Below are 23,236 nucleotides of genomic sequence, written 5' to 3'. Positions count from 1 at the left end.
AACCCAACCAGCCCGAACCACATAAAACAAATACCCCCTGCAAAGTCCTGACCAAACTACAATAACAAATAACCCCTATTACTGGTCAGGACGTGACAACATGAAACTAAACAAGAACAGTGTCTGGACAAGAGAAACAAAACAACATCTATGCAGACATGGGAATGAAACTGAGGAAGTGACAGATATAGGGGAGGCAATCAATGACATGATGGAGTCCAGGTGAGTCCAATGAAGCACTGGTGCGCATAAAAATGGTGTAATGATGAGCAGCCGGGCGACCTCGAGTGCCAGAGTGGGGGAGCAGGAGCAAGACGTGAAAGTACTTCTAAAATGGATTCAATAGTTTTTTCCCCTCATCAATCTACACACAATAACGCCATAATGACAAAGCAAAAACAGGTGTTATTATATTTTTGTTAATTTATAAAAAAATGTAAACGGAAATACCACATTTACGTAAGTATTCAGACCCTTTACTCAGTACTATGTTGAAGCACCTTTGGCAGCGATTACAGCCTCGAGACTTCTTGGGTATGATGCTACAAGCTTGGCTGTAGTCAATGAACAGCATTCTTACATAGGTATTCCTCTTGTCCAGATGGGATAGGGCAGTGTGCAGTGTGATGGCGATTGCATCGTCAGTGGACTTATTGGGGCGGTAAGCAAATTGGAGTGGGTCTAGGGTATCAGTTAGGGTGGAGGTGATATGCTCCTTGACTAGTCTCTCAAAGCACTTCATGATGACAGAAGTGAGTGCAACGGGGCGATAGTCATTTAGTTCAGTTACCTTAGCTTTCTTGGGAAGAGGAACAATGGTGGCCATCTTGAAGAATGTGGGGACAAGAGACTGAGAATGGGATTGATTGAATATGTCCGTAAATACACCAGCCAGCTGGTCTGCGCATGCTCTGAGGACGCGGCTAGGAATGCCGTCTGGGCCGGCAGCCTTGCAAGGGTTAACACGTTTAAATGTTTTACTCACGTTGGCCACGGAGAAGGAGAGCCCACAGGCTTTGGTAGCGAGCCATGTCAGTGGCACTGTATTGTCCTCAAAGCGAGCAAAGAAGTAGTTTAATTTGTCTGGGAGCAAGACATCGATGTCTGGCTGGTTTTCTTTTTGTAATCCGTGATTGACTGTAGACCCTGCCACATACGTCCCATGTCTGAGCCGTTGAATTGCGACTCTACTTTGTCACTATACTGACATTTTGCATGTTTGATTGCCTTATGGAGGGAATTGCTGCACTGTTTGTATTTGGTCATGTTTCCAGTCGCCTTGCCATGATTAAAAGAGGTTGTTCACACTTTTAGTTTTGCGTGAATGCTGCCATTTCTGGTAAGGAAATGTTTTAATAGTCACAGTCGGTACAACTGTGGGGTGGCAGGTAGCCTAGTGGTTAGAGTGTTGGACTTGTAACCAAAAGGTAGCAAGATTAAATCCCCGAGCTGACAAGGTAAAGAAATTGTTGTTCTGCCTCTGAACAAGGCAGTTAACCCACTGTTCCTAGGCCGTCATTGAAAATAAGGGGGAGGGCTTTGTATGCACTGTGGAATGTATATATCTTTTTCTTCGCATATCGTTTTTAAATATTTTCCTAAAACTCAACTTCTAAATACTCTCCTGCAACCCGCCTCACCCAATGTGGCATGAATCTTTTTTTTTTTTGGAATCCCTCAACTGAAGCTAGCCAGCTAACAGCTACCAATCAGCAAACCACTGCTAGCAGTCATCAGCTAACCTTTAGCTTGGAAAGCTCTCGCCAGTTCGTACAACGTGACTCAAACCAGAGCATAACGGACCTATTTGTCCTCTCCATATCCCTGGATTCCTACAGCAAACTCTAAACCTTTTCATCTGGATCTTCGCAACTAGCTAACCGCAATCCCGGGTGACTATCCCTGGCTAGCGTTTCCATCCTGGAGCAAGCACCAATTAGCCTGAAGTTAGCTCGGCTAGGGTTCCTGGGCTACCACCGAAGCCCATTCCTGGGCTACAATATCCGGAACCCTTCTACTGCCGGTACGGGGCACGGAACCCCGCCGATCCTCTAGGACTGGAATACCGACATAATCTGCCCGTGGATTCCAACAGGCCCCTCAGGTGCGACGTCCGCTCAAGGCCCATTCTGCTAACCGTAGCCTGCTAGCTATCTAGAGCTACTTGGAACCCTACTAATCCACAACTGGTCTATCGATGTCACCTCACGAGGAGGCAAAATCAGACTTTCCTCCATCGCAACGTCCCCCAAAGGCCCTTCTGCTAACTTGATAGCCCCGGTCTGCTAACTGCTAGCTTGCTAGCCCCGGTCTGCTAACTGCTTGCTAACCCCGGTCTGCTAACTGTTAGCTTGCTAGCCCTTGTCTGCTAACTGCTAGTTTTGTTAACCCCGGCCTACCAACTGCTAGCTTGTTTGCCCGGCCTGCTGTCTGAATTGCCGTGTCCCCAGCCAGCCCAACCACTCACTGGACCCATATGATCACTTGGCTACGCATGCCTCTCTCTAATATCAATATGCCTCGTCCATTACTGTCCTGGATAATGATTACTGTCTTATTTCACTGTAGAGCCTCTAGCCCTGCTCAATATGCCTTAACCAACCATGTTGTTCCACCTCCTACATATGTGATGACATCACCTGGTTTAAACGTCTCTAGAGACTATATCTCTCTCATCATTACTCAATGTGTAGGTTTTCCTCCAATGTACTCACATCCTACCTTACCTTTGTCTGTACACTATGCCTTGAATCTATGCTATCGTGCCCAGAAATCTGCTCCTTTTACCATCTGTCCTGAACGTGCTAGACGGCCAGTTTGTATAGCCTTTAGCCGTACCGTTATTCTACTTCTCCTTTGCTCCACGGTCCCGTGTAGCTCAGTTGGTAGAGCATGGTGTTTGTAATGCCAGGGTTGTGGGTTCAATTCCCATGGGGGACCAGTATTCCATTACTGTACTTAGAAGCATGTCAAACCCTGTTTAAAATCAATTCTTATGCAATTTTTCTCGTAAAATAGCGATAATATTCCAACCGGGCAACGTTGTATTCATTCAAAGAGAGAAAGAAAATCATGGCTAGTTCTCGTGACCGCGCATCTCCAGTCTCACTGTCCCCAGGCTGGCCACTTACAAACTCTGCTCCTATACTTTGCCCAGACAGCAGACACCCCATTCCACTTTCTGGTGGCTTTAGAGAGCCAATGGAAGCCTTAGAAAGTGTCACGTTACAGCACAAATTCTGTAATGTCGATAGAGATGCTACAGAAGGACAACAAATTGTCAGACAGGGCACTTCCTGCATCGAATCTTCTCAGGTTTTGGCCTGCCATATGAGTTCTGTTATACTCACAGACACCATTCAAACAGTTTTAGAAACTTTACAGTGGTTTCTATCCAAATCTACTAATTATATGCATATTCTAGTTTCTGGGCAGGAGTAGTAACCAGATTAAATCGGGTACGTTTTTTTATCCGGCCTTGAAAATACTGCCCCCATCCCAAAGAAGTTAACTAACCTCCAGACTAGCTTCAATGCCATACAACTCTCCTTCCGTGGCCTCCAACTGCTCTTAAATGCAAGTAAAACTAAATGCATGCTTTTCAATCGATCATTGCACGTACCTGTCCGCACGTCCAGCATCACTACTCTGGACGGTTTTGACTTAGAATACATGGACAACTACAAATACCTAGGTGTCTGGTTAGACTGTAAACTCTCCTTCCAGACTCACATTAAGCATCTCCAATCCAAAATTAAATCTAGAATCGGCTTCCTATATCGCAACAAAGCATCCTTCACCCATGCTGCCAAACATACCCTCGTAAAACTGACCATCCTACCGATCCTTGACTTCGGTGATGTCATCTATAAAATAGCCTCCAACACTCTACTCAACAAATTGGATGCAGTCTATCACAGTGCCATCTGTTTTGTCACCAAAGCCCCATATACTACCCACCACTGCAACCTGTACGCTCTCGTTGGTTGGCCCTCGCTTCATACTCGTCGCCAAACCCACTGGCTACAGGTTATCTACAAGTCTCTGCTTGGTAAAGCCCCGCCTTATCTCAGCTCACTGGTCACCGTAGCACACGCTCCAGCAGGTATATCTCACTGGTCACCTCCAAAGCCAATTCCCCCTTTGGTAGCCTTTCCTTCCAGTTCTCTGCTGCCAATGACTGGAACGAACTGCAAAAATCACTGAAGCTGGAGACTCATATCTCCCTCACTAGCTTTAATCACCAGCTGTCAGAGCAGCTCACAGATCACTGCACCTGTACTTAGCCCATCTGTAAACAGCCCATCTATCTACCTCATCCCCATACTGTATTTTTTATTTATCTAGCTCCTTTGCACCCCAGTATCTCTACTTGCACATTCATCTTCTGCACATCTACCATTCTAGTGTTTAATTGCTATATTGTAATTACTTCGCCACCATGGCCTATTTATTGCCTTAACTCCCTTTTCTTACCTCATTTGCACTCACTGTATATAGACTTTTTGTTTTCTTTTTTCTACTGTATTATTGACTGTATGATTTGTTTATTCCATGTGTAACTCTGTGTTGTTGTATGTGTCAAATTGCTATGTTTTATTTTGGCCAGGTCGCAGTTGCAAATGAGAACTTGTTCTCAACTAGCCTACCTTGTTAAATAAAGGTGAAATACAATTTTAAAAAGAAATGGGGGAAGGTATCGTGGGGGGATACGATGCAGGTGATATTACTATGATGGGGGATTTATCAATAAATTGGGGGAAAACATAGGAGAAGTTTCTGAGCTAACTAAAAATAAAACCCACGGAAGGGGGCTGAGCTGGCAACACTGAGTAATGATAGTTACAATCTAAGTCAGTTGAGTGAACCATCCCTTCACCTTGTTTTGTTGTAACAGACGTTTACGTGACAACCAGAATGCATTGTATGATGTTAACAAACGTTTCGCCACATATAGCTGGCATTTAGCTTAGCAGTAGCTCATGATAATCAGTACAACCTTCAAAAAGTGTTTTACACACATCATATGTGTCCATTACAATCTATACAAGAATCGGAATGCATGATTTGTCATTGTCATTAAAAACATGTGACTAAAACAGTAAATACATTATGCTCCATGCATATGGTGTGCTACAGTAGAAACAACGACACAATATACAGAAACTTACTTTGATTGGAATGCACACCTGTCTAAAGTTATTATTAGTAAGGAAAACAGTAATGAAGGCAATGCAGCGCCAGCCAGAAAATGTGCCAGGGGGAAAAGTTTGTGCAGGTTCTGTTCTGACTGTAGATGCACAAATGTCTGCATACTTGACCTGGAAAAACACTGCATATTTGATTGAATCAAATCAAATTGTATTTGCCACATGCGCCAAATACAACCTTACCATGAAATGCTTACTTACAAGCCCTTAAAGAACAATGCAGTTTTTCGAAAAATAAGAGTTGATAAAATATTTACAACATAAACTAAAGTTTTCAAAAAGTAACACAATGAAATAACAATAACGAGGCTATATACAGGTACCAAGACAATGTGCAGGGGTAGTCGAGATAATTGAGGTATGTACAAGTCTGTAGGGATAAAGTGACTATGCATATATAATAAACAGCAAGTAGCAGCAGTGTAAAAAAAATTGGTGGGTCAATGCAAATAGTTCTGGTAGCCATTTGTTAACTGTTCAGCAGTCTTATGGATAGTGGGTAGAAGCTGTTAAAGAGCCTTTTGGACATACACTTGGCAACGAAGTTTCAGTGAAGACACTTGCCAGTTTGTCAGTGCATACTCTGAGTACACGTCCTGGTAATATATCAGGCCCTGTGGTCTGGTGAATGTTGACCTGTTTAAAGGTCTTACTCACATCGGCTACAGAGAGTGTGATCACACAGTCGTCCGGAACACCTGGTGCGCTCATGCATGCTGCAGTGTTGTTTGCCTCGAAGCGCATATAGAAGTCATTTAGCTTGTCTGGTAGGCTTGTGTCACTGGGCAGCTCGCGGCTGGGCTTCCCTTTGTAGTCTGTAATAGTTTGCAAGCCCTGCCACATCCGGGTGTCAGAGCCGGTGCAGTAGGATTCAATCTTAGTCCTGTATTGACCCTTTCCTGTTTCGTTGGAGGGAATAGCGGGATTTCTTATAAGCGTCCGGGTTAGTGTCCAGCTCCTTGAAAGTGGCAGCTCTACCCTTTAGCTCAAGGCTGATGTTACTTGTTACCTGTAATCCATGGCGTCTGATTGGGGACAACATCATCAATGCACTTATTGATGAAGCCGGTGACTGATGTAGTATACTCCTCAATGCCATCAGATGAATCCCGGAACATATTCCAGTCTGTGCTAGTGGAACAGTCCTGCAGCTTAGCATCTGACCACTTCCGTACTGAGCAAGTCAATGGTACTTCCTGCTTTAGTTTTTGCTTGTAAGCAGGAATCAGGAGGATAGTATTATGGTCAGATTTGCCAAATGGAGGGCGAGGGAAAGCTATGTACACGTCTTTGTGTGTAGAGTAAAGGTGGTCTAGAGTTTTTTTTCCCCTCTGGTTGCACATGTGACATATTGGTAGAAATTAGGTAAAAATTAGGTAAGTTTTCCTGCATTAAAATCCCCGGGCACTTAGAGCGCCGTCTCTGGATGAGCATTTTCTTGTTTGCTTATGGCATTATACAGCTAGTTGAGTGCGGTCTTAGTGCCAGCATAGGTTTGTGGAGGTAGCTGTTATGTCTTGCCGATGCACGGAAAACCCAGCCAGCTATATATTATCCATGTTTTCATTCAGCCGCAACTCAGTGAAACATAAGATATTACAGTAATCTGGGGAAACACTGGGGAAGTGCTTCTAGGAGAGAAGTTTGTCCAGCTCGGTAAAGCCTCAAACATAAATTGTCCACAACAGTGAAATGGGCTTCTCCTATGTGAATTAATGAGGAGGTGGAACACATCTCAGTTCAAACTTTTGTTAGAAAATAAAACTTGTTATAAAATAATTTAAAATTGACAAGTTGAAACATAGTCTATAGATACTTAGCAGGCAGCGTGCCTTGTAGGTGGTTGAAAAGTTTGGATTGTCTAAACATATGAAAGTTGGTTTGCTGTATCTAGCTTAAACGGTTCAAGAGTTACTGTTGTGCTAATGTATATAGCGATTGTCTATAAAAATGAAAAAAAGTATTTGAAGTTAGGACAGCGTGAACATGTGAAAGTTGGTTTGGTGTCTTTAACTTGAACAGTTCAATAATTAATGTTGATGAGTTATTTTATGCAACAAAGAAAATGTGTTATAGTTGACAAAAGTTTTTAAGAATTTGAAGTTAGGGTAGCCTGAACATGTAAAAGTTGGTCTAGCTTGAACAGTTCAGGAGTTACTCTTGGTGGATTATTTTATGCTAATTAATGCACATTTTTATAGTTATATTTTATAAAATGTTAAAGAATTTGAGCCTGAATGTTAAAACATGTGTGTTGTTGCTTAATTGGCCAAGGAGCAGGACCATTTTGAATTGCTACCTCTGTATTCCTGTGGTTGTTATTCAAACCCATGTTAACCTATTCACACGTACCAACAAACTCGTGTGATCATTCTACAGTGGTCCCTGTTGCGTATGATGAAACCGGTGTGATTAGAACACTTGATTAAAAAGCTTATTTCGAACGTCCATTTTCGATTGATGCAACAATCAGCATTTGAGCTGGCCACACTTTTTTTCACAGAAACATTTTGCACAAACACAGTCCTTACATAGTTATGTCCAGAATGTGACCAGTTTATTTTTGGATGGAATTATCAGACATTCACAGAAGTAGCTACAGCATAACACAATCATCCAAACCGTAAAAATGTAGGCTACATTTGTTCTAGCGCTAACTGAGGAACGATTGAAGTATTTTTATAACTCTTGGCTGACAGAAACTACAATATGAATCAGCTAATAGCAATTACTATTTATAATTAATCACATCACGGGTGAGCTCACCATTGATCTAAATAATTTTGTAAAACACTTTCTAGAAATCAAAAGTAATCCGACAATGGGTAGTTTGTGCATGCCGCCATGCTTGTTTTTTTCCGCATCAACCAAAGAAAGTAAGAGGAGACAAGATGAGTTTGGTCTATAGCATGCATGTTGAAGAGGGTGTGTCATCTACCATTGTTCACATCACATCATTCACTTCCGGAAGTTTACTTGAAAAATTTGTGAACCCTCCCTCACCTCATTCTGTTATAACATCTTGGGTCCGACAGACGTTTACGTGAAACCCAAAATGCATTGTATGTCAACAAACATGGTTCCACAGATAGCTGGAATTAGCTTAGCTCATCATAATCAGTTCAACCTTCAAAAAAGTATTTTACACACATAATATGTGCCTATTACAGTCTATGCAAGAATTGGAATGCATGAATTGTCACCAACACTTAAATAAATAATTACCACACAAAACATTTTCTGATAATGATTTATTGATACAAGAGGCGCGTGCAGGCAGTCAGTCACGTAACCTCTCATTCCCACTCTGAGCCATTCAGTGTTGTTGTTTATGTATGTAGCTAGTGAGCTAAGCTGAAGCATTAGAAATGTCTTTCAAAAGGAGACAACTCACAAATGCGGAAATTCTGGAGATTTGTAAAAATTCTGACAATGATTCTGAGTATGAAAGTCATGAATCAGATTCTGACAGTGGCAGTGAGGTGCTGACCCCAACCTTGCAGCCATTGAGAACCCTGAATTTGAGGACCCCTTGTCCACTGACAAAGTCCCAGGTCCCTTTGAAGATGCTGGTGGTGATGGAGGCAGACCAACAGTGGACGCAGTACAGGAGTTCTGTGGTAGCTGGAAGGCCTCCAGCCATTTCATCCCTCCTGGCCCTGCTGTTTGCTTTGATGAGTCCCAGTCTGGAGTGCAAAGCCCCTTGTCATTTTCCTCTGAGGCAGAGTGCTTCAAGCTGTTTCTGACAGAGGAGATGGTGGGAGACATAGTAGAGGAGATCAATCACTATGCCTTAGAGCTACAGGAGAAGAGAGAGTCAGGAGTGAGGGGGAAACTCGCTAAATGGGTGACAACCACAATCAGTAAATGGTATACCTTCCTGGTGACAGTCCTTCTCATGGGAATAGCAAAGAAGAACTCCCTACGCGAATACTGCAACTCCCTTCTTTGCAACCCTCTATTCCCAAGACCACTTCCTAGTTCTGCTGCGATGCCTGCATTTCGTCAACAATACTACTGACAACCTAAATGACCCGTTACACAAAATAAGAAATGTTCTTATCAGCCTGACATCAGCATTTGGTCTGGTCTTTGTGCCATACAAGGACCTATGCATTGATGAGTCCCTGATGTTATGGAAGGGTAGGCTGGCGTTCCGTCAATATATTCCCTCCAAATGGCACAGGTTTGGGGTCTTTGTCATGTGCGATGTGACGACAAAATTTGTTCAGGACATTATAGTCTACACAGGGTCCACCACGAACATCCAACATTATGAGGTGCTTGGTGTGTCCGGGTCCACAGGGATGACCATGCTGGCTCCTCATCTCGGCAAGTGACACACTTTGTATGTGGACAATTGGTACTGCAGTCCCACACTCTACCAGGGTCTGCTCTCCAACAGCACATGGGCCTGTGGCACAGTCAGGTCGAACAGGACGGGATGCCGGCATTCGGATGCAGGAAGATGCAGAGAGGGGACATGGAGTTCAAGGAGAACGGTCAACAGCTGGCAGTAAAGTGGCATGACAAACGAGACGTCCATGTCCTCTCCACTGTCCATACAGCAACCATGTCGGCCACAGGGAAGGTGGACCCCCTGACGGGAGAGAGAAGGATAAAACCAGACTGTGTGCTTGACTATAACCTCAAAATGGGGGCAGTGTGTGATGGCCCTGAATTTTTCTGAACCGTCTCAGTGCTTCTCCTCCCGTAGGGCGCTTCTCCTTTAATTCCTAATTAAATAGCCAGCATCAGCTGCACAAAAGTGGGGTTGTGATGGAGACTCGAACGAGGATGTGTTCAATCCTCAGTTCTGAAGCTTCTCTCTTCCGTTTGTTTTGTTGCATTTAAAAGTGTGCTTTGTAGCCTAATAGCAAGTTTACCCAGGATCGGATCCACTCTTTGCGTCCGTGGGCTACACCTCTCTGTTGTTCTTCATGGCCTTTCTCAGCTGGAGAACTGTTGGTGGATTGGCTTGTCTGACTGACCGACTGACTACAACCTTTTTGTATACGGTATTTCATTTGTTTTGGTGTGATGTATACCGTGATGATTTATGTAGTTAGTTGTAAGTGAGGACGTATTAAGATTTGATACGCTTTATAGTTGTGTGGTAAAATATTTGTTATTTTGATTGTATGATTGATACTGGGTTTATGCTACACTGGTATGAACGGACAAACATTGTGTGACTAAGGTCACCTGAGTTCCCTGAACTTCTTTACCGGCTGGACTCTTTTTAGGCCCGAGGTACAGGACATTTCTGGAGGAACCAGAGCTCATTATTTGTTATTGTTATGTGTGTGTGATCATTTATGTTGGTAATACAACCCATGCAAAAGAATACAGTTGTTTTGTAAGTTCCTTCCAATGTTTTAAGGGTTTATGAAAAGTGTATTCCCATCCTGACTTTTACATGAGTCCTTTGTATTGGTGTAGACTTGACGGACCAGAAGGGGACTCATTCCCTTCCAAACCAAAAGGAGAAACCAATATTTTCTCTGGTAGGCACAACCTACCTGCCACCACTATAAACGATAACCTCAAGTCAAAACCGTTACAAGTGGATAAGGCGGACATGATAAAAAGCTTTGTGGAATGCAGTCGGAAAACTACCAAGTGGTATAAGAAGATATCTTTCCATCTGATTGACACTGCTGCCCTCAAGTTCACCGCCAAATAACAGGTGAGATGATTACTGAACAAGGTATTTTTTTGTAATTGGACATACAGTTCACATACAAATCACATACAGTTCCATTATGCAATCATAGTGACAATATCTCACCCACCTACCCACTGTCTCATCATCCTCTCCCTTCCCTCTTTTTTTGCCATTGAAATGCATTGGTATCCATAGCAACGACTCCGTTTGGGCTGCTCAATGACGCGACATGAGTGAGCTCTTAGCTGACGTCATGAAATTCTTTAGTGCAAGTCCAACCCTTGTATTCTAGGTACAGTACCGTACATGAAAATAAGGAGCTGGCAATTTGTAGGCCAGTACAAAATATCAAAAAGGAACATAATGTGGCACGGGAGAGCATTTTAATTCTACCTCATTTATTTGCTGAGAATGATTTTAGAATACAGAGTCAAAATCAGAAGGTCAATGGCATGGAGTAGGATGGCAGAGATGGTATTGATGGTGGGGAACGAGATAATTGCACAACAATGTTTGCAAGTCAAAGCCACAATATCCTTTACCCTAACTACCTACCCATTGATGTGCATGTAGGCCTATGTATTTTACAGGAACTGAGCTATAATTATCAATGTCGTGACACAAGTATAATCAAGGAGCCATAAGCTATAATATACAGTACCAGTCAAAAGTTTGGACACACCTACTCATTCAAGGGTTTTTATTTATTTTTACTATTTTCTACATTGTAGAATAATAGTGAATATGTCAAAACTATGAAATAACACACATGGAATCATGTAGTAACCAAAAAAGTGTTAAACAAATCAAAATAGATTTTAGATTCTTCTAAGTAAACACACTTTGCCTTGATGACAGCTTTGCACATGCTTGACATTCTCTCAACCAGCTTCACCTGGAATGCTTTTCCAACAGTCTTGAAGGAGTTCCCACATATGCTGAGCACTTGTTGCCTGATTTTCCATCACTCTGCAGTCCAACTCATCCCAAACCATCTCAATTTGGTTGAGGTTGGGTGATATTTGAGGCCAGGTCATCTGATGCAGCACTCCATCACTCTCCTTCTTGGTCAAATAGCCCTTACATAGCCTGGAGGTGTGTTGGGTCATTGTGCTGTTGAAAAACAAATGCTAATCCCATTATGCGCAAACCAGATGGGATGGCGTATCGCTGCAGAATGCTGTGGATGCCAAGCTGGTTAAGTTTGCCTTGAATTCTAAATAAATCACAGACAGTGTCACCAGCAAAAGCAAAACCACACATCCCACCTCCTCCTCCATGCTTCACGGTGGGAACCACACATGCAAAGAGCATCCGTTCACCTATTCTGCGTATTACAAAGACACGGTGGTTGGATGCAAAAATTTCAAATTTGGACTCAGACAAAGGACAGATTTCCACCAGTCTAATGTCCATTGCTCATTGGTGTACTTTAGTAGTGGTTTCTTTGCAGCAATTCGACCATGAATGATGTAGTCTCCTCTGAACAGTTGATGTTCATATGTGTCTGTTACTTGAACCCTGTGAAGAATTTATTTGGGCTGTAATCTGAGGTGCAGATAACTCCAATGAACTTATCCTCTGCAGCACAGGTAACTCTGGGTCTTCCTTTCCTGTGGCGGTCCTCATGAGAGACAGTTTAAAAGCGCTTGATGATTTTTGCGACTGCACTTGAAGAAACCTTCAAGTTTCCCGGATTGAGTGACCTTCATGTCTTAAAGTAATGGACTGTCATTTCTCTTTGCTGATTTGAGCAGTTCTTACCATAGTATAGACTTGGTCTTTTACCAAATAGGGCTATCTTCTGTACACTACCCCTACCTTTTCACAACACAACTGATTGTCTCAAATACACCTAATAACAATAAAAAGTATGATTGTAACGATGTGCACTGAGAGGATGCAAGTTCAGGGAGTGAGTGTTTTAATAAATAAACGTAATACAAAATAAGAAACATGAACAACGCACTGACATGGACAGAAACAATAATGCCTGGAGAAGGAAGCAAAGGGAGTGACATATATAGGGAAGATAATCAGGGAAGTGATGGAGTCCAGGTGAGTCGCATGGTGCGCATAACAATGGTGACAAGTGTGCGCCATAACGAGCAGCCTGGTGACCTAGAGGCCAGAGAGGTAGCACACATGACAGTATCCCCTCCCCAACGTGCGGCTCCAGCCGAAGGACGCCGACCAAAATGAGAATCCTGGGGATCAGGAGCAGACAGGTCACCTCTGCTGAGGCACGGGAAACCTGTCAGTCCGGCTGAGACGCAGGAGCATGGCGACCTAGAGCGCCAGAGAGAGAGCATACGTGACAGTACCCCCTCCCTGGCGCGTTTGGCTCTGGCCACAGGAGGACAACGAAAGGGATGTTCCCGGAAATCAGGAGCGGACCAGTCACCCCTGCTGATGCGTGAGAACCTGTTGCCGGCTGGGGTGCGGGAAACTGACAGACCGGCTGAGGCATGAGAGCCTGACAAGCCTGACAAGCCTGTGGAAGCAGGAGTGCCTGGCGATCCGGCGAAGGCATGAGGAGCCTGACGAAACCGGCGAAGGCATGAGGAGCCTGACGAAACCGGCGAAGGCATGAGGAGCCTGAAGAAACCGGCGATGGCATGAGAGCCTGAAGAAACCGGCGATGGCATGAGAGCCTGACTAACTGGCGAAGGCAGGGGAGCCTGGCGATCTGTCTGAGGCATGAGAGCCTGTAGCGGCTCCCGGACCCGACATCATTCCCAGCAAAACAAAAAAACACTCCCTGATGTTTCCCTTAGGTGAGGCGTTATTCTGTAATGATGTGCGCTGGGATTAGGGAAGCAAGTTCAGGGAGTGCTTCATTTAATAAATAAATCACGAACAACGCACATACAGAAACAATGATGCCTGAGGAAGGAACCAAAGGGAGTGACATATATAGGACAGGTAATCAAGGAGGTGATGGAGTCCAGGTGAGTGTCATTATGCACTGATGCGCGTAACGATGTTGACAGGTGTGCGCCTTAACGAGCAGCCTGGTGACCTAGAGGCCGGAGAGGGAGCACACGTGACAAAGATATAAAATATATAAATGTGATGAAGATATAAATTCAGGACTTTTGCTTCGCAAGTCCGACCTAATAAGAAGTATGTTGAAATTTTAGAATGGGACATTTGCTTCTCAAGTCCCATTGATAAGTAGTAGGTTGAATATTTAATTGGGGCGTTTTGGTTCGCAAGCCCCTCAATAACTAGATGGTAATTGTACATGAAGTACAATTGATGGGACCTGCTTTAACTATTTAAAAGTATTTTTGTGGTAGGGGTAAAAGTAAAAAGGTTTGACTTTACTATTTAAAGCGAATCAGTTATAAGTATGTATGGTTTTGAAAAACATTATAGTAGTGGTAGAGTCTGCAGTGGTTGTGACAGTTTATAGTTGAAAAAGTAGGTACATAAAAAGTTAGGAAAGCCTGAAGATATGCAAGTTGGTTTGGTGTATCTACCTTGAATGGTTCACGAGGTACTGTTGGTGAATTATTATTATTATTAAATGTTTGCACATTTATATAGCGATAGTGGATAAACATTTTTAAGACTTTTGACATCAGCATAGCATGAACACGTGAAAATTGGGTTAATGTAGCTTCCCTGTGGCTCAGTTGGTAGAGCATGGGGTTTGCAAAGCCAACATGGTGTGTGCAATGCCAGGGTTGTGGTTTCGATTCCCACAGGGGGCCAGTACAAGCAACAAAAAATGCGTGAAATGAAATGTATGCATTCACTACTGTAAGTCGCTCTGGATAAGAGCATCTGCTAAATGACTAAAAATGTAAAAAAAATGTATTTATCTTGAACAGTTCAAGAATTCATGTTGGTGAGTTATTCTATGCAAATATAGATATAGTTAATACAATTTTTAAATAATTTGAACTTGTGATTCAGTAGTTGTGTGGGTCAGTAGTTGTGGTCAGTTGGGATCAGAGGTTGTGGAAAACAGTTTTGTGGTTGCGGTTAGTAGTTGTGGTCAGTAATTCTGTGGTTGTGGACAGTCATTTTGTGGTTGTGGTCAGTAGTTGTGCAGTTCTGGTCCTTAGTTGCATGGTTCAATAGTTGTGTGTTCAGTGGTTGTGGTCAGTAGTTGTGTAGGTGTGTTCAGTAGTGGTCAGTAGTTGTGGTAAATAGTATCGTAGTTGTGGTCAGTAGTTGAGGTCTATAGTAGCCAGTAGTTGTAGTCAGTAATTTTGTGGTTGTGGACAGTCATGTTGTGGTCAGTAGTTGTGGGGTTGTGATCAGTAGTTGTGGTCAGTAATTCTGTGGTTGTGGACAGTCATTTTGTGGTTGTGGTCAGTAGTTGTGCGGTTGTGGTCTATAGTGGTCAGTAGTTGTGGTCAGTAATCTTTTGGATGTGGTTCAGTCGTTTTGGGGTCAATAGTTGTGTGGCTGTGGTCAGTAGCTGTATTCAGTTTTGTGGGCTGTAGGTGTCAGTAGTTGTGTTCAGTAGTTGTGTGGTTCAGTTGTTGTGGTCAGTAGTTGTGTGTTTGTGGTCAATAGTTGTGTGTCTGTAGTCCGTAGTTGTGTGGTAGTTGTCAATAGTTGTGGTCAGTAGTTGTGGGTATTGGTCATTCATTGTGTGGTTCAGTTGTTGTTTGGTCAGTCGTTTTATGGTTGTGGTCAGTAATTGTGGTTGGTAGTTGTTCGGTCCGGAGTTATGTTTTATAGTTGTGTTGTTGTCAATAGTTCGGGTCAGTAGTTGAGGTCTATATTGATCAGTAGTTGTGGTCAGTAATTGTGATTGTGGGCTGTAGTTGTGTTGTTGTGGTCCTTAGTTTTGTGGTTCAGTAATTTTGTGGTCAGTAGCTCTGTGGTTGTGGTCAGTAGCTGTATTCTGTATTGTGGGCTGTAGTTGTCAGTAGTTGTGTTCAGTTATTGTGTGGTTGTGGTCAGTATTTGTGTGGTGGTTGTCAGCAATTGTCAATAGTGGCCAGTAGTTGTGGGGTTTTGGTCATTAATTGTTTGGTTCAGTGGTTGTGTGGTCAGTAGTTGTGGTCAGTAGATTGTTGGTTGTCAGTAGTTGTGTGATTACAGTCAGTCATTGTGGTCGTTAGTTGTGGTCAGCAGATGTGTGCTTATGTTCAGTAGTTGTGGTCAGGAATTTTGGTCAGGGGTTATTCTCTGTAGTAGTGTTGTTGTGTTCTCAGTAGTTGTGTTGTTGTGATCAGAAGTATCATGGTTGTGATCAGTAGTTGTGTTTAGTAGCTGAGGTATATAGTTGTCAGTAGTGGTGGTCAGTAATTTTATGGTTGTGGTCAGTAGTTGTGGGGTTGTGTGGAACTTAGTTGTGTGGTTTAGTAGTTGTGTGGTCAGTAGTTGTGTAGTTGTGTTTAGTAGTGGTCAGTAGTTTTAGTAAGTAGGTGTGTGATTCACTAGTTGTGATCAGTAGTTTTATTCAGGAGTGGTCAGTAGGTGTGCTCAGTAGCTGAGGTATATAGTGGTCAATAGTGGTGGTCAGTAATTTTGTGGTTGTGGTCAGTCGTTCTGGGGTTGTGTGGTCCTTAGTTGTGTGATTCAGTAGGTGTGTGTGGTCAGTAGTTGTGTAGTTGTGGTCAGTCATTTTGGTAAATAGGTGTGTAATTCACTAGTTGTGGTCAGTATCGTGGTTGTGATCCGTAGTTGAGGTCTATAATGGCCAGTAGTTATGGTCAATAATGTTGTGTCTGTGGTCAGTAGTTGTGTGGTTGTGGTCCTTAGTTGTGTGGTTCAGTAGTTGTGTGTTCAGTAATTGTGGTCATAAATTATGTGATTATTGGAAGTAGTTGTGTTTGTGGTCAGTAGTATCATGGTTGTGATCATTAGCTGAGGTATACAGTGGTCAGTAGTGGTGGTCAGTAATTGTGTGGTTGTGGTCAGTAGTTGTGTGGTTGTGGTCCTTACTTGTGTGGTTCAGTATTTGTGTGGTCAGTAGTTGTGTGGTTTAGTAGTTGTGTTCAGTATTGGTCAGTAGGTTTGGTAAGTAGGCGTGTGTTTCACTAGTTGTGGTCAATAGTTTTATTCAGTAGGGGTCAGTAGTATTGTGGTTGTGTTCAGTAGTTGTGGTCAGGAATTGTGGTCATTCTCTGTTGTAGTCTTGTTGTTTTCAGTAGTTGTGTTGTTGTGGTCAGTAGTATCATGGTTGTGATCAGTAGCTGAGGTATATAGCGCTCAGTAGTGGTGGTCAGTAATGTTGTGGTCAGTAATGTTGTGGTCAGTAGATGTGTGGGTCAGTAGTTGTGTGGTTTAGTAGTTGTGTTCAGTAATGGTCAGTAGGTTTGGTAAGTAGGCATGTGTTTCACTAGTTGTGGTCAGTAGTTTTATTCAGCAGTGGTCAGTAGTATCGTGGTTGTGATCTGTAGTTCAGGTCTATAGTGGCCAGAAGTTGTGGTCCTTAGTTGTGTGGTTGTGGTCCTTAGTAGTGTGGTTCAGTAGTTGTGTGATCAGTAGTTGTGCTCAGTAGTTGTGGTCAGTAGTGGTCAGTAGTGGTCAGTAGTTTTGGTAAGTAGGTTTGAGGCTCAGTAGTTGTGGTCAGTAGTTGAGGTCAGTAATGTTGTGGTCTGTAGTTGTGTGGTTCAGTAGTTGTGGTCAGTAGTGGTCAGTAGGTTTGGTAAATAGGTTTGAGGCTCAGTAGTTGTGGTCAGTAGTTGAGGTCAGTAATGTTGTGGTCTGTAGTTGTGTGGTTCAGTAGTTTTGTGGTCAGTAGTTGTGTGGTTGTGGTCATTATCAGTATTCAGTATTGTGGGCTGTAAATCAGAAGTTGTGTGGTTGTGGTCATTCATTGTGTGGTTCAGTAGCTGTGGTCAGTAGTTGTGTAGTTGTGGTCAGTGGTATCATGGTTTTGATTAGCAGTTTAGGTCTATGGTGGTCAGTAGTTGTGGTTAGTAAGTTTGTGGTTGTGGTCAGTAGTTGTGTGGATTAGGTCAGTAGTTGTGTAGTTGTGGTCAGTAGCTGCGGTCAGTAGTTGTGGTCAGCTGTTATGTCTGTGGTTGTGTTGTTGTGGTCAGTGGTTGGTTGGTTGGTTTGGTCAGTAGTTTTGTGGTCATGGTCAGTCATTGTGGTCAGCAGTTGTGTGGTTGTGGTCATTTATTGTGTTGTGCAGTAGTTGTGTGGTTAGTGGTCAGTAGTTTTGTGGTCAGTAGTTTAGTTCTGGTCACTTGTTGTGTGGTTGTGGTCCCCAGAAATTCTGCCAAAAAAATGGGTCCCCGCTGAAAAAGTTTGAATACCGCTGCTGTAACAGCATTTGCTAGGCTTTGTTATGACACAAAACAATGACCTATAGGAAAACGTCTGTTTTTGGACAGCAAAATCAAGCTCAATGAAACATTCCTCTATACTTATCAATGTACGGATCCTGTAGGCTTATTATGTTATGAGGTGGTTTTCATGATAGCTTTCAACACAAGTAGCTTTCCCTTATCCCTCCACATACTGAAATGTTTCCCCTGGTTGGTAAGCACTTCTTTGACAGCCCAGTACCATCTCATTCACTGTCACTCTTCACATTCACTCGGCTGCCACTTTTCCAGCGCAATTAAAACAGTTTAAATCAGGCACTCCTCTGGGTTTGGTTCACACAACAACAACCTTGTTGTTTTTCTATGGGTCATATGTTGATGGACAACGGACATGATGCATGTCTATCCATCAAATATACATGTTGTCCAAATGTTTATGTATGTAGGCAGCCTCACTAACTTAATGGTTCAAAAATGTTTTTTTTGTGCAGCAACAAATCTATAAAAGAATTAGTTACAACCACTCACCATTCTGGAAACGCTATTGGCCAATTGCCACAAACGTGCAGAACTTAACGTGCATCTGAATGATAGTATTGGATTTCTTAAAACGCTACTAACATTAGATTACATGCACCTGCGGGTTAAAACAAACTTGCTTTGAAACAAAAACTCAAATCAAAATCAAATCAAATGTATTTTTATATAGCCCTTCGTACATCAGCTGATATTCTCAAAGTGCTGTACAGAAACCCAGCCTAAAACCCCAAACAGCAAGCAAAGCATGTGAAAGAAGCACGGTGGCTAGGAAAAACTCCCTAGGAAAAACTCCCTAGAAAGGCCAAAAACCTAGGAAGAAACCTAGAGAGGAACCAGGCTATGAGGGGTGGCCAGTCCTCTTCTGGCTGTGCAGGGTGGATATTATAACAGAACATGGTCAAAATGTTAAAATGTTAAAATGTTCATAAATGACCAGCATGGTCAAATAATAATAATCATAGTAGTTGTCGAGGGTGCAACAAGCACGTCCGGTGAACAGGTCAGGGTTCCATAGCCGCAGGCAGAACAGTTGAAACTGGAGCAGCAGCACGGCCAGGTGGACTGGGGACAGCAAGGAGTCATCATACCAGGTAGTCCTGAGGCATGGTCCTAGGGCTCAGGTCCTCCGAGAGAAAGACAGAAAGAGAGAAAGAGAGAATTAGAGAGAGCATATTTAAATTCACACAGGACACCGGATAAGACAAGAGAAATACTCCAGATGTAACAGACTGACCCTAGCCCCCGACACATAAACTACTGCAGCATAAATACTGGAGGCTGAGACAGGAGGGATCAGAAGACACTGTGGCCCCATCCGATGATACCCCGGACAGGGCCAAACAGGCAGGATATAACCCCACCCACTTTGCCAAAGCACAGCCCCCACACCACTAGAGGGATGTCTCCAACCACCAACTTACCGTCCTAAGACAAGGCCGAGTATAGCCCACAACGATCTCCGCCATGGCACAACCCAAGGGGGGGCGCCAACCCACACAGGAAGACCACGTCAGTGACTCAACCCACTCAAGTGACGCACCCCTCCCATGGACGGCATGGAAGAACACCAGTAGGCCAGTGACTCAGCCCCTGTAAAAGGGTTAGAGGCAGAGAATCCCAGTGGAAAGAGGGGAACCGGCAAGGCAGAGACAGCAAGGGCGGTTCGTTGCTCCAGCCTTTCCGTTCACCTTCACACTCCTGGGCCAGACTATACTTAATCATAGGACCTACTGAAGAGATAAGTCTTCAGTAAAGACTTAAAGGTTGAGACTGAGTCTGCGTCTCTCACATTGGTAGGCAGACCATTCCATAAAAATGGAGCTCTATAGGAGAAAGCCCTACCTCCAGCCGTTTGCTTAGAAATTCTAGGGACAATTAGGAGGCCTGCGTCTTGTGACCGTAGCGTACGTGTAGGTATGTACGGCAGGACCAAATCGGAAAGATAGGTAGGAGCAAGCCCATGTAATGCTTTGTAGGTTAGCAGTAAAACCTTGAAATCAGCCCTTGCCTTAACAGGAAGCCAGTGTAGGGAGGCTAGCACTGGAGTAATATGATCAAATTTTTTGGTTCTAGTCAGGATTCTAGCAGCCGTATTTAGCACTAACTGAAGTTTGTTTAGTGCTTTATCCGGGTAGCCGGAAAGTAGAGCATAGCAGTAGTCCAGCCTAGAAGTAACAAAAGCATGGATTAATTTTTCTGCGTCATTTTTGGACAGAAAATTTCTGATTTTTGCAATGTTACGTAGATGGAAAAAAGCTGTCCTTGAAACAGTCTTGATATGTTCTTCAAAAGAGAGATCAGGGTCCAGAGTAACGCCGAGGTCCTTCACAGTTTTATTTGAGACGACTGTACAACCATCCAGATTAATTGTCACAAGAATAAACCAGCAGATCAGTTGATCTCATGTTGTTACCATGCCAAGAGTTTGATACCACAAAAGTATGTGGACATCCTTTCAAATTAGTGGATTTGGCTATTTCAACCCTTTGCTGACAGATGTATAAAATCAAGCACACCGCCATGCAATCTCCATAGACAAACATCGGCAGTAGAAAGGCCTTACTGAAATGCTCTGGGACGTGGCACTGTTACAGTATGCCACCTTTCCAACAAGTCAGTTCGTGAAATTTCTGCCCTGCTAGAGCTGCCCCAGTCAACTGTAAGTGCTGTTATTGTGAAGTGGAAACATCTAGGAGCAACAACGGCTCAGCAGTGTAGCACTAGGCCAAACAAGCTCACAGAACGGGACCGCCGAGTGCTGAAGCAGATACAACTCATATGCCCTCGGTTGCAAAACTCACTACCGAGCTCCAATCTGCCTCTGGAAGCAACGTCAGCACAACTGTTTGTCGGGAGCTTTATGAAATGGATTTCCATGGCTGAGCAGCCACACACAAGCCTAAGCTCACCATGTGCAATGCCAAGCATCAGCTAGAGTGGTGTAAAGCTGACCTCCAATGGACTCTGGAGCAGTGGAAACGCGTTCTCTGGAGTGATGAAACATGCTTCCTCATCTGGCAGTCCAACGTACGAATCTGGGTTTGACAGATGCCAGGAGAACACTACCTCCCGAATGCATAGTACCAACTGTAAAGTTTGGTGTAGGAGGAATAATGGTCTGGGGCTGTTTTTCATGGTTCAGGCTAGGCCCTTTAATTCCAGTGAAAGGAAATCTTAACGCTATAGCATGCAATGACATTGTAGACGATTCTGTGATAACAACTTTGTAGCAACAGTTTGGGGAAGACCCTTTCCTGTTTCATTATGACAATCCCCCCATGCACAAAGCAAGGTCTAAACAGAAACGGTTTGTCGAGATCGGTGTGGGAAAAACTTGACTGGCCTGCAAAGCAATGTCCTCAACCCCATCGAACACCTTTGGGATGAATTGGAATGCCGACTGTAAGCCAGGCCTAATCGCCAAACATCATTGCCTGACCTCACTAATGCTCTTGTGGCTGAATGGAAGCAAGTCCCTGCAGCAATGCTCCAACATCTAGTGGAAAGCCTTCCCAGAAGAGTGGAGGCTGTTATAGCAGCAAAAGGGGGAACAACTCCATATAAATACCCATGATTTTGGAATGAGATGTTCAATGAGCATGTGTCAACATACTTCTAGTCATGTCGCATATAAGACATATGTCTCCAGGTTCTCAACTCCCGCCCCCAAATATTGACCTAGAGGAACATTGAAAATCGGAACGCTGGTAATTCATACAAAAAATGAATTGTAAGAATATAGACAGGTTAGGTGACATCACAAAAATGATGCGTGCGCTTTAAATGGGGCAGAAGGTCATGTGGTGTTTTGATTCTAAACGGTCAGTTAGCGAGCAACAATGACAAACTGCCATGTTGGGAATCGCACGTTGCTTGTTTCAGCTCGTTGTATCTTGTTATTGATACCATGTCTTGTTTTGAAGTGTTTTGACACATGTCACATCTATGCTAATATGGCTCAAATGTGATAGCTAGCTAACCAACAACTGTTGTTGATGTATTTGAGAGACAAGTGCTCATTGTTTGAACATATTTATGTTTTCAATAAACATTAACACTAAATATAGTTTATTTGTTGTTCACCCTGTCTGTTTTGCCCCATATTTGTTTTTTTTGCTAAGCAACCAATCCGTCTATAGGATTATACACTGCTCAAAAAAATAAAGGGAACACTTAAACAACACAATGTAACTCCAAGTCAATCACACTTCTGTGAAATCAAACTGTCCACTTAGGAAGCAACACTGATTGACAATACATTTCACATGCTGTTGTGCAAATGGAATAGACAACAGGTGAAAATTATAGGCAGTTAGCAAGACACCCCCAATAAAGGAGTGGTTCTGCAGGTGGGGACCACAGACTACTTCTCAGTTCCTATGCTTCCTGGCTGATGTTTTGGTCACTTTTGAATGCTGGCGGTGCTTTCACGCTAGTGGTAGCATGAGACGGAGTCTACAACCCACACAAGTGGCTCAGGTAGTGCAGCTCATCCAGGATGGCACATCAATGCGAGCTGTGGCAAGAAGGTTTGCTGTGTCTGTCAGCGTAGTGTCCAGAGCATGGAGGCGCTACCAGGAGACAGGCCAGTACATCAGGAGACGTGGAGGAGGCCGTAGGAGGGCAACAACCCAGCAGCAGGACCGCTACCTCCGCCTTTGTGCAAGGAGGAGCAAGAGAAGCACTGCCAGAGCCCTGCAAAATGACCTCCAGCAGGCCACAAATGTGCATGTGTCTGCTCAAACGGTCAGAAACAGACTCCATGAGGGTGGTATGAGGGCCCGACGTCCACAGGTGGGGGTTGTGCTTACATCCCAACACCGTGCAGGACGTTTGGCATTTGCCAGAGAACACCAATATTGGCAAATTTGCCACTGGCGCCCTGTGCTCTTCACAGATGAAAGCAGGTTCACACTGAGCATGTGACAGACGTGACAGAGTCTGGAGAACGTTCTGCTGCCTGCAACATCCTCCAGCATGACCGGTTTGGCGGTGGGTCAGTCATGGTGTGGGGTGGCATTTCTTTGGGGGGCTGCACAGCCCCCCATGTGCTCGCCAGAGGTAGCCTGATT

General features: G+C 43.7%; 1 non-coding gene across 1 annotated transcript; it reads left to right on the top strand.

Moving 5' to 3' along the window:
• The first annotated feature begins 2,865 nt into the window (after positions 1–2,865).
• trnat-ugu (transfer RNA threonine (anticodon UGU)) lies at positions 2,866–2,941 on the top strand. The gene has a single exon. It is a non-coding gene; the product is annotated as a tRNA-Thr (tRNA).
• The last annotated feature ends 20,295 nt before the right edge of the window (positions 2,942–23,236 follow it).

This window comes from Salmo salar, chromosome ssa25 (genome assembly GCF_905237065.1).
Source record: "Salmo salar chromosome ssa25, Ssal_v3.1, whole genome shotgun sequence".
NCBI classification, from domain to species: domain Eukaryota; kingdom Metazoa; phylum Chordata; class Actinopteri; order Salmoniformes; family Salmonidae; genus Salmo; species Salmo salar.
This window is presented reverse-complemented; position numbering and strand designations above follow the sequence as displayed.